The sequence below is a fragment of the Hemicordylus capensis genome, chromosome 7, assembly GCF_027244095.1.
Source record: "Hemicordylus capensis ecotype Gifberg chromosome 7, rHemCap1.1.pri, whole genome shotgun sequence".
Classification (NCBI taxonomy): domain Eukaryota; kingdom Metazoa; phylum Chordata; class Lepidosauria; order Squamata; family Cordylidae; genus Hemicordylus; species Hemicordylus capensis.
The window spans coordinates 31,523,112-31,536,491 of NC_069663.1; positions in this window are offsets into that span (position 1 = coordinate 31,523,112).

A 13,380-nucleotide genomic window follows, 5' to 3' on the forward strand; every position below is an offset into this window, starting at 1 on the left:
TTTTGCAAATGTGCGTAATAGGATAGAAAAGCTGCCATGTGAGGACAAATCCATTTCAGCCCTACAATGTTTGTGGGGTGTCCCCTTCAACTTCCTGCTTTTCCGTGGCTCTTTGTGGCCACCTTTTGAAGCTTCAACCGACAAAAATGGTGCAAGACATTTGCTCTGGCAAAGGAACACAAACCGAAAGGAGGAGGCCCGACAACGTCAGCCGCTTGCTTGGGGCAGACACACGTGTTGCTGTGCCTGCTAGTGCAGCAGCAAGCAACACCGCCCTGCTGGGGGGGGGGGCATCAATGGTCTCTTCCTTCCCGGCCCAGACCAACTGCTTGGGACTGACCCAGCCTGCTGGTGGGAGGAGGGAGGGAGGCAACTGAGCGCCACCCACTCCTTTGCCTCGCCAAGAGCCGCTCAATGTGCATCTGAAACAAGAGCATTAAAATAATTTATACCAGCCAGTGAGCTGACAGGAGGGAAGGAAGATTTAGGAGAGAGGCAAGGCAGGATTCTTGCAGGGAGTGCAGTGCATGTTAATGGTGCATCTTAAAATGACTGTCAAGATGATCGTTGGCTTTAATGGGAGGCCAGGTCTGGCTGAGTGGCGGAGGAGAGAAGAGAGCTCTGAGGATCAGGATGCCACCACCGCCCTCTTCTTCATGTCTGGTTTAGAGAAAAAGAAGGAGGGCTGCGCTCCAGTCTCCACCCTCCCAGTCTGCATGTGGCTCCGGAGAAAGCCCTGCTGCCCGTTGCTTTTTCTGCACTCCAGACATAAATGGCGGTATCCGTGGAGAGAGAAAGAGTGGGGCCTCCGCAGCAACGGAAACACGAAGAGCCCTGGATGATGCTTCACGGAAAGATCCGAAGGAGGGCACTTCCAGACGGGGTGTTTAGTCTGGGATTGTCACCCCCTTTTCCTGGGGGAGCCACACAATGTTCTCCTTCTGTTGTCAGCACTTCCTTCTCCATGCTTGAAGAGTCACATTGATAAAAGGAGTTTTTCTGACTGCACCGTGTGGACTCCTGTGAGTGCTCAGGTCCCGCCTTCTTGAATAGGCAAGAGGCATTGGGGGTGGTGCTATCTCCCCACTGGTGTGTTCCCCAGAATATGGGGAACTCCTATATTGGGCAGGAACAATACGGGAAGATGCTGAAAGGCATCATCTCATACTGCACAGATGGTCAACCCCTCCTGTAATCTACCAAAGACAACCACAGGGCTCTGTGGGCGCCAGGAGTCAACACCGACTTCCTTTCCTTTCCTTTTATCAAAGTGCACAGAATCACATTTGGGTGGAAATAGTGACACAATTCTGTTTGAGAGTCAGAGCAGAAAAGGAATGAGTGGGTGGACTGCAAAGAGCACTTGGGGCTGGAAGCCAAAGGGGAGATGGGGAGATGGAGCAGTCCAGGGCAGTAGGAAGAGTGAAGGTTGCTGCAGAGCCCACCCAGAGAATGGGAGAGAGAAGAAGAAATGAAGAGGAGCTCTCCAGTCACGGAAGGATACGGAGCAGGCCAGGGCCAGAGGCAGAACGCAAAGGAGACCAGAGAGACCAGAGTAAATGTCATCAGAGATGCTGAGCTGAGAAAGGAAAGGCTTGGGAGGCAGCAAGTTCAGCAAGGGAGGAACAAGATATTGCCAGATGTATGGGAGGAGAGCTGGTCTTGTGGCAGCAAGCATGAACTGTACCCCTTTGCTAGGCAGGGTCTGCCTTGGTTGGCATTTGAATGGGAGACTCCAAGTGTGAGTACTGCAAGTTTGGGCCACTCTGGGAAGAGCAGGGGGGTCCCAGATTCCCTCCTTGGCATCTCCAAGATAGGGGTGAGAGAGGTCCTTGCCTGCTACCAGTGTAGACAATTCTGAGCTAGATGGACTGATGGTCTGACTTGGTATAAGGCAGCTTCCTCATAGGGAGTGCAGTCACAATCCGCTTAGAGATTGAGGGAGATTATAGGAACTCAGAAGAACAGAAATGGTTGCAAAGAAATGCCAGAAAGAAGAATCAAAACGAAGATTCAAATCACCCAGAAAAAGAACAGGTAAAGACGAGGGTAGCAAACAAGAAAGCCAGAATCTGAATCTGAAAGAAATGAGCTAGAAGGACCAGGAGGAAACAGCAGCAAGTTGAATATTTGAGGAAGCAAAGAGCCAGCCAAGCAGGAGGAGAGTCAAGGGAAGGGAAGGAGGCAGGAGAAATGCAACTTGATGCTGGCAGGGAGACAAGCCCTGGAAGAGATGAGGAGGTGAAGGCGGACACCTCTCCTCCTCTCTACGCTCCCCTCCCCTCCAGATCCCCCTCCCCTGTTCTCCTCTTGTGCGGGTGATGAAGCAGTTGCCTAGACTTAAGGCGTGACAACATCACTGTGGAAGTTGTGGCCATCACCTGGCGTTACAGCGGCATTTTGATGCAACCCTATCCTTGTCCCGCTGTCATAACTTCAGGAAAAGACCCGCGAGGCGAGTGTTTTTTCCTTCCTTTGCAAACAGACTGAAATTGACATGCAGGCAGGGCTTGGCTTTGTCTCTAAACCTCAGCCTCCACTTCTAAAAGGATACGTGACACAAATCATGCAATCTCCCCAAACTTGATTGTGTCAGAGATTTTGCACCACTGAGGTCTTTCCTCCCTATCTCCTTCAGAATAAATAGCTGGTATCAGAGAGTGTAACCTTGGGAAAGTATCCACAAGGGAACATTCGTTGTGTCAATAATTCATGCTGGTGGTGGTGCTGGGGGGACATGTGGCTAGTCTCCAGCATTATATTCAGAATTATACATGAGTGGCTGCCCCTCAACTACTCTAGGGAGAGGGGGGCGGAGTGCTTTCACCTTCCTTCTGTCCCCGCCCCACTGAAAGAAACCCAGAATTATTCAAAAGGCATCCCTGGCCACATGTGCAGAAATATACATGGGCTTGTTTGCAGTTGACCCCTAATTGGGAAGGGCACATGGGGCCTGCTTCATCACCGCCTGGACCAATTCAGGATGGAAGCAGCAGCATCCGAGAGCCCCGAGAGCCTCCCTCTTAATTTGGCTAAAATGAATCCCGCCATCGATATGTTTGGATTCATTTGTGTTTTGATGGGGTTGCCATCCAAATCAGCCCGATAAGTATGATGCTTTTCTGATGTCATCTCTCTCTCTCTCTCTGTCCCCCTCTTCAAGATGGCCACTTCTTTCTTTAATGGAACAAGAGGAACCAGAGCTCTTATATGGTTTGTGGCCCTTTCCATCCCCATCTGCAGTTTAAATGCAAGGGATTTAATGATTTAGAAACCAGAAGAATAACTAAAGAGCCCAACAGTCATTATCTCAAATAATGAGACTTTTTAATGCAAAATCAATGTTTGTTATAATGAAAATAGATTCAGCAGTTCCTGCAGGGCCAGATATACAAATCTTTCTGGCTGTGAAATAAAATGCAGCTCCCTCTTTGCACCATCGGACTGAATATTTCTATCCAGGAGTAAAAATAAAATGTCAGAATTTATTTACTGCTATGAACTGTTTGTTCTCAATCAGGTGCTTTAGCTGAGACATGGTAAACAGAAAACATGTTTTGCAAATTGTCATGGGGAGGAAATGGCAAGGCGACTCCTCCTCTCCCCAAGCACCCCTTCCTCCCTTTCCCCACTTCAGCGACAGGCCCAAGTGGACTTTGTGTTCAGCTGGCAAAGGATGCCCAGCCAAGTCACAGGGAGATGCCACCCCATGGAGGGAAGCTCACTGCTGGGTCAGGCAATGATGTTGCTTTCAAGACTTGGGACAACAGAAGTGGGGGCCAGGGAGGGAGCTCTGTGGACAACGACAGAGCACATGGTTCCCTGACTCTTCGGACCCTGCTGAGTGTGCAGGAGTGACCTGGCTAGGCGGGAACAAGGCTGCCAACCTGCAGGACCCGTTTGGAGTGCAATCCTTGCAGCCTGGGGTGTTTGGAGGTCTTGTTCCCGCTCACAGCTGAGTTGCAGAGTGTGGGCGATGTCCAGCGGAGTATCCTGCTTATTGGGTAGTTCAGCTGTATGTCTCCAAGAAGCTCCGCCAAGTGGGAGGGAGGCGTGCCCCCCAGACTTTCCCCTACAGCTACTTCTGGCCTGGCTCAGAACTGCTTTGTGTCCCAGACGGAGCCATGGCCTGGAGGTGACTCTGGCCAGTCTTTGGCCAGTCTGGTTTTTTCCACCCCTGCCCCACACCTTGGGCATGGGCTTAAATCTTCTGCATCATGAAAATGTGGATGGGAGGGAATGACCGGCGGCTGCATTCTCCAAATGCAAGTCTTGCTCCATTGGGAAGTTGCATATACACCTTAGCAGCATTTCTTCTTTTGTCCATATAATTCTGTTCTAATTTTATTTTAGAATATTTGTATTCCACTTTTCTGTTTTAAAAATAGCCAAGGTGGATCATAACAAATGAATCAATTGAAACAGGGCAGCAGGATGGTCAGATAAAAGCCACAGATGCAGGCAGCCAGGATAGCAGCCCCTCTCTGTACAAGCCTGGGGGAAGAAGGAAAGTCTTCTCCTGACACCTGAAGGACACCAGCATTGTTGAAGACCGCCTGGGGGAGAGAAGGTGCCCAAACACAAAGGGGCCGGAAGTCAGTGGAGTCCCTCCAGGCTTCTGGACAGACTCCACAGATTGGGAAGGGCTGCTTAGCTCAAGGAATCCGGGCGCGGGGAGAGCACTCTCATTCCCTGCCCAGGTGTGGCAGGCCGGCTGTGGACGAGCCAAGCAGTGGGAACGTGCTCCCAAGGTATGCAGTCCTTCCTCAGAAGGAGAGACGCTGCTCCCCTGTACTCTGCCCTCTCACTCGTGCCCTCAGCCCAAGGGCTGCTCCTTCCGCAGCATCCCAAGAGCAAAGAAGCACTTCTGCCAGGGTGTCTTTCTGAGCCCGCCCTGAGGTGATTCTCCTCACCGCAGGGAATCTGTCTCTAAGGAGACTGCTGGACCCCAACTGCCCCCTGATATCTCGGGCTGAGGCAATGGCCAGGAGAGCTTTTTATCAGCTTCAGCTGATACACCAGCTACGTGCCTTTCCAGAGACAAACAACCTTAAAACAATGGTGCATATGCTAGTAAAATCCAGGCTTGACTACTGCAATGCGCACCATGGTGGGCTACCTTTGTACGTGGTTCAGAAACTGCAGCTGGTGCCGAATGCGGCAGCCATCTTGGCCTCTGGGGCCACCTGCAGAGACCACATTACGGGGGAGTGAGGAGACCCTCGAGCTGCTGCCGGGAAGCAGAGGCAGCTGGTGCCTCCCTGGCTTAGTGAGATGGGCTGCTCCTGGATGCATGCAGTTAGCCACATGGGAGTCAAGGAAGTGTGCCTTGTGTGGAGGAGCCCTCTGAGGTCCTGGCCCCAGGGCTTCTTGATCCAGCTGTCTGACGGGGGGTACCTTTTCTTGCAGACTGGCACGGAGGGGTGAAGGGAGAGGGGCTTCTCTTCCAAGCAGCTGGGCCTCTGCGGCTCCGCCGTGCACCCCCCACCCCGGCCTGCCACGCGTGTGTTGGTGTCTTCCCATGCCTGGCAAAGCGCTGGGCCAATCAGCATACATCAGCGGTGCCCTTGAGAAGCCTGCCCTGCCTGGTACGGGGCAGAGATGAGGATTGCTTTGAATTACTCATGCAATCAGGGTATTTCACACAGCAAATTGTGGTCATTTTGACAACTATATGGGAAGCTTAATTCCGGGCGCAAGTGCCTGCAATATTCAGAGGCACAATGAGGTAATTTCACATGTAAAGAGGAAGGATGTCGGGCAAATTAGTCACAAAATCCATGACACTTGGGAACCGGCTCTAAAGATGCATTGTTCCCTTTTGCTTCTGAGGGGGGAAAAATCAGGTTCTATTAAGATTGAATTAACCACTACTCAAAAAAGCCCACAAGACCATTCACGCTGAATATCTATTTTAAACTCAATCAAAAACTCTGCCTAAAAAGTGCCCAGAAAGACACAGCTGGGGAGGAACGCAATCTGCACTGCAAGGTGCAAAGGAACAGGCAGGGAAGCAGGGGCCTTGAGCTCGGCAGGAGGACTGCCCCCTTCCCCTCAGAAGTCCTCTTCCCAGGAGAAGCACAGAGAGTCCTGCCCCACAAAGCCTCTTCTCCACAGACCTCTGTATGCAGAGAGAGGCGCTCTTGCCCCGGGAATTCGGGGCCAAAGCCCAGGGCCTCCACAGCCCCTGGAGGGCCGCAAATCCTCTTCAGTCTGTCCTGGGTGGTGTGGGCAGTCACCCGGCAGAGCATGATAATGCTTAATTTGCAGGGGAGGGCTCCAAAGGCCTTGAGGTCCAGGCTCCAAAATTACCAAAGGGCACCTCTGAACACAGTGGTGCACCAGGCTGACTGCTGCAATGCTCGCTACGTTGGGCTGCCTTTGTATGTAGTCCAGAAACTTCCGTTAGTTCAAAATGCAGCAGCCAGATTGGTCCCTGGGATATCTCAGAGAGACCACATTATTTATGCCTGTCCTTAGACAGTTGCACTGGCTGCCGGTATTTATTTTTATGTATTGTTAAATTTGTATACCGCCTTTCATTAAAACAATCTCAAGGCGGTTCACATAGAAAAATTAAAACAAGACTACAAAAATTACACAATTAAAACATTATGCTAGAATATAAAAACTTACATCTGACAAAAAGATTTAAAATACAAGTACAATATAACCTACAAAATAGAAAGCAGCAGTAGTAGAGACAATCATTAAAAAGCCTGGGTAAAAAGCCAAGATTTCACACGCTTTCCAAAAACTGTGATGGAGACTGAGGAGTGAATAGTCACCGGGAGAGCATTCCAGATATGTTTCCAGGCAAAGTACAAAGTGCTGGTCATCACCTTCAATGCCCTGCATGGCTGAGGTCTGGGTTACCTGAGAGAGTGCCTTTCCCTATAAGAAGATCCACACAGCTCATTAAGGCCATCAAGAGGGGTCGGTCTTCAGGTGCCAGCAGTTCATCTGATGGTGACCTGGGATGGGACCTCTCAGTTGTCGCCCCCCCCCCCGGGTTGTGGAATGAGCTCCCCCTGGAAATAAGAGGATTATCTTCCTTGGAGGCCTTCAGGAGAGCCTTAAAGACCCACCTTCTTCGCCTGGCTTTTAATGATATCCAGTTTTAGTTGTAATTTTAATCTTCTTTAAATGTTTCTTTTTAAATTTGAATTGTTTTATTACGTGTTTTTGATTTAATGTGAACTGTCCTGAGCCACTTTAGGAAGGGCAGTATATAAATTGAATAAAATAAACAAATAAGTACTTTAGTAAGTAAATAAGTAAGTAAAGATGCTCACAATAAGCTGAGGTTGGTGAGGGGTACTAATGGGAACAAAAAAGGCTTTTTTATGTTTCAGGTGAGAGAAAGTTAAAGGAAATGGTAGGCCTTTTCTGCAGGAAGCATCATGAAATGTTAATGGGAGGCAAAGAGAAGGCAGGTGAGGCAAGCATTTGGCTGGATGCAGTGGAGCATCCACACTGCCTGCAGGCTGGCCATTCATCAGGTAGAGTCATGCAGTTAACCCCACAGCTCTGCCTGAGGAATGGCCAGCCTGCAGGCAGCACAGCTCTCAGGCAGGGCAGGAGAGAAACCCCGGTGGCTCTTTAGGACGCGTTGCTACGGGTATGCAGACACACATCTCCTTCTCACCAAGATCTTGGACGATCAGGCACATTGACACTGAAAAGCAACCTTTTAAGGCAGATAGAAATAGTAAGGTTGACAACGGGGAAAATAAAAGAAAATTGGGCATTATAGGGATAATAACTTAGAAAGTGTCAGGCGGAGAATAATTGAATGCAATGACATTTAATGCCACGGAAAACAATAGCAGCCGTGTGGCCACCCCTCTGATGCATGTCTGGTTCATGTTTAACAAAACAAGGCGAAGGGTCATGCCGCCAGGAGTCCCATAAATAACCCGTTAATGGGATTTCCAAACAAGCTGTCCCCAAAATGGTTTTTTGTCTCACTGAAAGAATATTAAAATGCAAATGGATGCGGGTGGTGTCCTCATAAACAACCACGTTCATTTAACCTCTGACCCTGCCATTTAACTGCCCGTCCTGGCAATTTGTAGGGTGTGAGCCGTTGTGTGTCACTCCAGTGCACGAGCCTGGAAACACACAGGGAAGCTGTGGCTGTCAGCAAAGCCCCCCCCCCCGGGCTCATCACTGGTGGCGGGTTTGGGGGGCGGGGGACCTTCTGGAGACATAATCCTGCCCTTGGAAAGCCTCCCTCACCAGACACCCGTCTTCCTTACTCCTACGGAGGGGATGGCATTTCCTCGCCAAGGAGGGGAAAGGAAAAGCAGGCAGGAGCCCAAGAAGGGGCTTCTTCGGGAGTGGCTGGCCTGGCCCAGTGCCGTCCCGGGCTTCTGGCAACAGGGAAAAGCCCCTGCTTGTCTGGGGAGGCAAGCCCCCATGCCCCCCCCCCACCCCAGTGGTGCCGCTCTGCTTTTGTTCTCCCTCGCATGCACCCCCCAGCTGGCCCAACAGACAGGCGCCTCCTCCTACCAGGCAGGAGGGGCTCATGTGGGCTGGTCAGAGAAACTGCCAGGGCATGAAAGATGCGCCAGTTCTCCACGCCTTGCCTTCCTTGGCGCCTGATCACCAGGGTTGGGGCCACTGCCTCCTCAGCCCCCCGCCCCCCGCCCCCCCGTTTCACATGCCGAAAGGTCTCGCGTCTTAGAGCGCCTCTGGAGGGTCACCGCTGGGCAGTCATGCAGCCTGGACTGATTGGGATGCAGTAGCGGCTTGTCCTAATGACCCACCTGAGAGCCGTGCTGCCTGCAGGCTGGCCATTCATCAGGTAGGGCTGCGTGCATGGTTAACCGCACAGACTACCTGATGACTGGCCAGCCTGCAGGCGGCACAGCTCTTGGGAGGGGTGGGAGAGAGAGGAGCTACCTGAGCTGCCTCCTACTCTGCTGGTGGCCCCCTGGCTCCTTGGAACAAGCCGCCGCCGCTGCTGCTGCTGCTGCTTGGAGGTATAAAACCCTGCAAGGCCCCATTCAGACTTCAAAGTCAACAGTGGAACTGCCTGATTGACGCTGAATGGAGGGCCAACGGGACGGGTCAGGTAGCTTTACTGCAGAGAAAATGTCCTGCTTTTCTTCCTGTCAAAATAAAAAGCCAGCATATAACAGGGAGCAGCTCAGCATTGCTTCAATGAAACCAAGGGAAAGATTCAGAACCAGAAGTTCATGAGATCACTTGCTTGGTGCTGCTGGCTATTGCATACCTGCCAACATGACCCTATTTTCCCATTCAGATGAAATGCAAAGGTATGCCGTTGTCCTTTCAAAGAAGACTGCCAGGCTGGAGTGCCTCTTAAGCATTGCTGTTGAACTACAGCCAACATAGGGAGGGGGTGTGTGTTCTGTGACAAGTCTTGGCCCCTCATGAAATTCACACACACACACACACACACACACACACGGCATCTGGGGGGGGGCATCTGAATGATTACTCTTCCATCCAGAATGAGGACAAAGACCATTACCCTTACTCCAAAATGGCTTTGTGATGTCATCACATAATTGGATATGTGGCATCATCATGACATCATCATGCTGGGCTGGCTACATGAACTTTGGTTGGCTGGATGTTGCTGCCTGGGAGAACAGCCACCTTTTTCTTTGACCAGCCCAAATGACTACCCCAGTAACCTTCTAGTGATTATCAGTCCATCTCACTGACAGGCTCAGGTGTCTCAGATGGAGGCTATGGCTAGGAGCACTTTCTGTCAACTTTGGTTGATACAATTCCTTGAAGGTAATGATCTTGAAACTGTGGTGCGCTCACTGGTAACTTCTAGGCTTGACTACTGCAACATGGTCTATGTGGGGCTGCCTTTGTATGTCATTCGGAAACTTCCGTTCGTTCAAAATGCAGCAGCCAGAATGGTCTCTGGGGTTTCTTGGAGAGACCATATTATGCCGGTTTTAAAACAGCTGCACTGGCTGCCAATATGTTTCTGGGCAAAATACAAAGTGCTGGTAATTACCTTTAAAACCCTAAACAAATTAGATTACCTGAGAGAGCACGTTCTTCAGTATGATCGCCACCGCACATTAAGGTCATCAGGAGATGCCTGTCTCAACTCAGGATCGGGCCTTCCCTGCAGCTTCTCCTGGGCTCTGGAATGCACTCCCTATGGATATTAGAGGCTTAAGAGTTTTAGCAGCCTTCAAAAGAGCCCTAAAAACATATATCTTTTTAGCCTGCCCTTTAATGATTACTGTAATTATTTTAATTTTGTTTTAATTTTGTTTTAATCAGTGAGCTGCCTAGAGCTATCTGGGTGAGGTGGTATAAAAGTCTAATAAGTAAGTAAGTGCCAGTGTTGGATGGAGCCCCACTTTGTTAGAATTTGCAAGCAGGAGGCTTGAAAATGCCCTCAAACACCCACTTTGGAAACTCCTTGCCATCCCAATGACTCGTGAAGTGAGAAAGCTCCCTCTGTTTCAAATGCTCTTGCCTTCTGCAAACCATCTCTCTCTCTCTCTCTCTATCTTGTCCTACAACAGACAAACCGTTTCTGTGTTCCTCCTGATAACATTTCAGGATGTCTGGGAGGATGGGAAAGTTTGGGCCTGCAGTCGCGTTCCCTCTCTGGCAAGTCAGGTGCCATCCCACTTTGCAAAGATCTCCTTAACTGATCATTTCAAGTTGCCTGCCCAGAAGACTAAGAGTCCGGTGGTCCTCTACAGTGATGTAGTTGCAAATTCAGACATGTCGGTGCTTTCCATGTCTGCCCCCCATAGCCACACACCCCCTGACAGCCACACCCCAAGGCCATGCCCATCCCAATGGCCACACCCATCACTTAAATAGAGCAATAATTGGGGGGCTTCTGTTACAAGAAGTCAAGGATCATGCAGACTCTAGGGAAGGTACTAGAATGAATTATTATTATTCTTTTACACAGTCAGACAGATGTTATTGACTGGTTTGTTTTATCCAGACATCGAGTCCTTCCCAAGGACCTGGGATGACTGAATTTTATTGTCAATGTTGTTGCTGTTATAGATATTGTCACAGAATATAGGCTGTTCCCAGTAAAGCTGCTTTTTGTAATTGGCTGATGGTGATTTCTGTGGCCCCGATGGTGTTGAGGTGCTCTTCAAGGTCTTTTGGAACTGCACCCAGGGTGCCAATTACCACTGGGGTTATTTTGGTCTTTTTCTGCCACAGCCTTTCAATTTCAATTTGTAGATCTTTGTATTTGGTGATTTTTTCTATTTCTTTTTCTTCTATTCTGCTATCTCCTGGTATTGCTATGTCGATTATTTTGACTTGTTTTTCTTTCTTCTCGACTACTGTTATATCTGGTGTATTGTGTGGCAGATGTTTGTTTGTAGTCGGAAGTCCCATAATATTTTTACATCTTCATTTTCTTCAACTTTTTCAATTGTATGGTCCCACCAATGTTTGGCTACAGGTAGCTTGTATTTTTTGCAGATGTTCCAGTGTATCATCCCTGCTACTTTGTCATCATCCCTTTGTTTGTACTCAGTCTGTGCGATCTTTTTACAACAGCTGATTAGGTGGTCCACGGTTTCATCTGCTTCTTTACAAAGGCGGCACTTGCTCTTTGTGGTTGATTTTTCTACTTTTGCTCTTATTGCATTTGTTCTTAGTGCCTGTTCTTGTGCAGCCAGTATTAAACCCTCTGTCTCTTTCTTCAAGTTGCCATTCTTAAGCCATGGCCAGGTCTTGGTGATGTCTGATTTTCCACTTATATTGTGCAAATATTGACCATGCAGGGGCTTATTTCTCCATTTTTCTGCTCGGTTCTTGACTTGTTCTTTCTTGTAGGCCTGCTTTCTTTCATTGGTGTTGAATAGTTTCTCATTATTGACCATTTGAAGTGCATCTTCTTCACTGTCCCGCTCTTCCCAGAGCGGTGTACTACATGCTTAAGTTTCTCCTCACAACTACCCCGTGAAATACATTAGGCTGAGAGAGAAGTGACTGTCCCAGAGTCACCCAGCTAGTCTCATGGCTGAATGGGGATTTGAACTTGGGTCTCCCCGGTCCTAGTCGAGCACTCTGACCACTACGCCACGCTGGCTTTCGCCACGCTGGCCACGCAACATGAATGACAGGGAATGCCCGCTGAAATACACTGGATCCTTCCAAATGGCCACAGGAATGCATGAATTTCTGAATGGCCCTTGGCTTTTTGGAAATTCAATGCATTCTATGGCCATTTGGAAAGAAGCAGTGCATTTCATTGGGCATTCCCTGTCATTTGACACTAGTCCACCATAGGACCTGCATGCTGACAGTCTTAGGTTCAATCCCTGGCAGCATCTCCAGGAATGCCTGCAAAAGACTCCTGCCTGAAACCATGGAGAGCCGCTGCCTGTCAGTGTAGACAATACTGAGCTAGATAGACCCAGGATCTGACTCAGTAGAAGGCAGCTTCCTATGTGCCTAAGACAGGAAGAATGGTAATAAATGGTTGGAATAGCAAAAGCAGCACATTATTCCATGTAGAAAGCCAAGGACTTTGCCCTCGCTGAGACCCTGGAGGGGGAAAAGTACTGGACGATGGCCCTGCCCGTCCCTGCAGCATTATACCAGCGGCTTTGATACACAGCAGGCTTTACCCGGAGTTTACTGGGAGGCTTTACTGCAAACTCGAAGTTGTCCCAAAAATCGTGGGGTGTTTTTTTTACCCTGGATATAAATCAGACGACACTCTAATGTGCAGTGAAAAATCCAAATTGTGTGTGAACTGCTTCCTGATAACTCACAGGGACTTGGGGGTAAATCTGGCCGGTATGTGAAAGCACCCCCTCCATTCTCCAGAGGAGATGTCAGTTAAAGGGCTTTAAAAGCCCCGTGTGAAAAACTTCCAAGAGCTTTCCCAGACACACAGCAGGCTTTTCCACAGGTTTTCTGCAAGTCTGAAGTTGCCCCCCAAACCAATGTAAAAGGTAGATTTTTTTACCCCAGATATAAATCGGGTTACATGCTTATCACCCAATGAAAAACCCAAATTGTATGTGCAGTGCTCCCTGATAGCTCATAAGGACTTCGGGGTAAATTGGGCCAATATGTGAATGCACCCCCTTCCAGCCAATGGGACCACACTCCCGATGCAGACTACAACCTGGGTGTGGAAAACTGCCAGCCGATGGGACCACACTCCCGGTGACATGGCTGCCATCTGAGGTGCACGGCTGGCTGCTTGCCTCAAACAAATATATTTTTGTCAACTTGGACTGGAGATGGAAATTTGGTCAGAAATACTGAAAGCAGAGTCATTAAGGCCGCAATTGGGCGAATCCCGTGCATTTGTTGCTGCTAATTATTATGGACAAGCCGCTTTATTGAACCACATCCTCTTATCGACATTAGGATGCATGA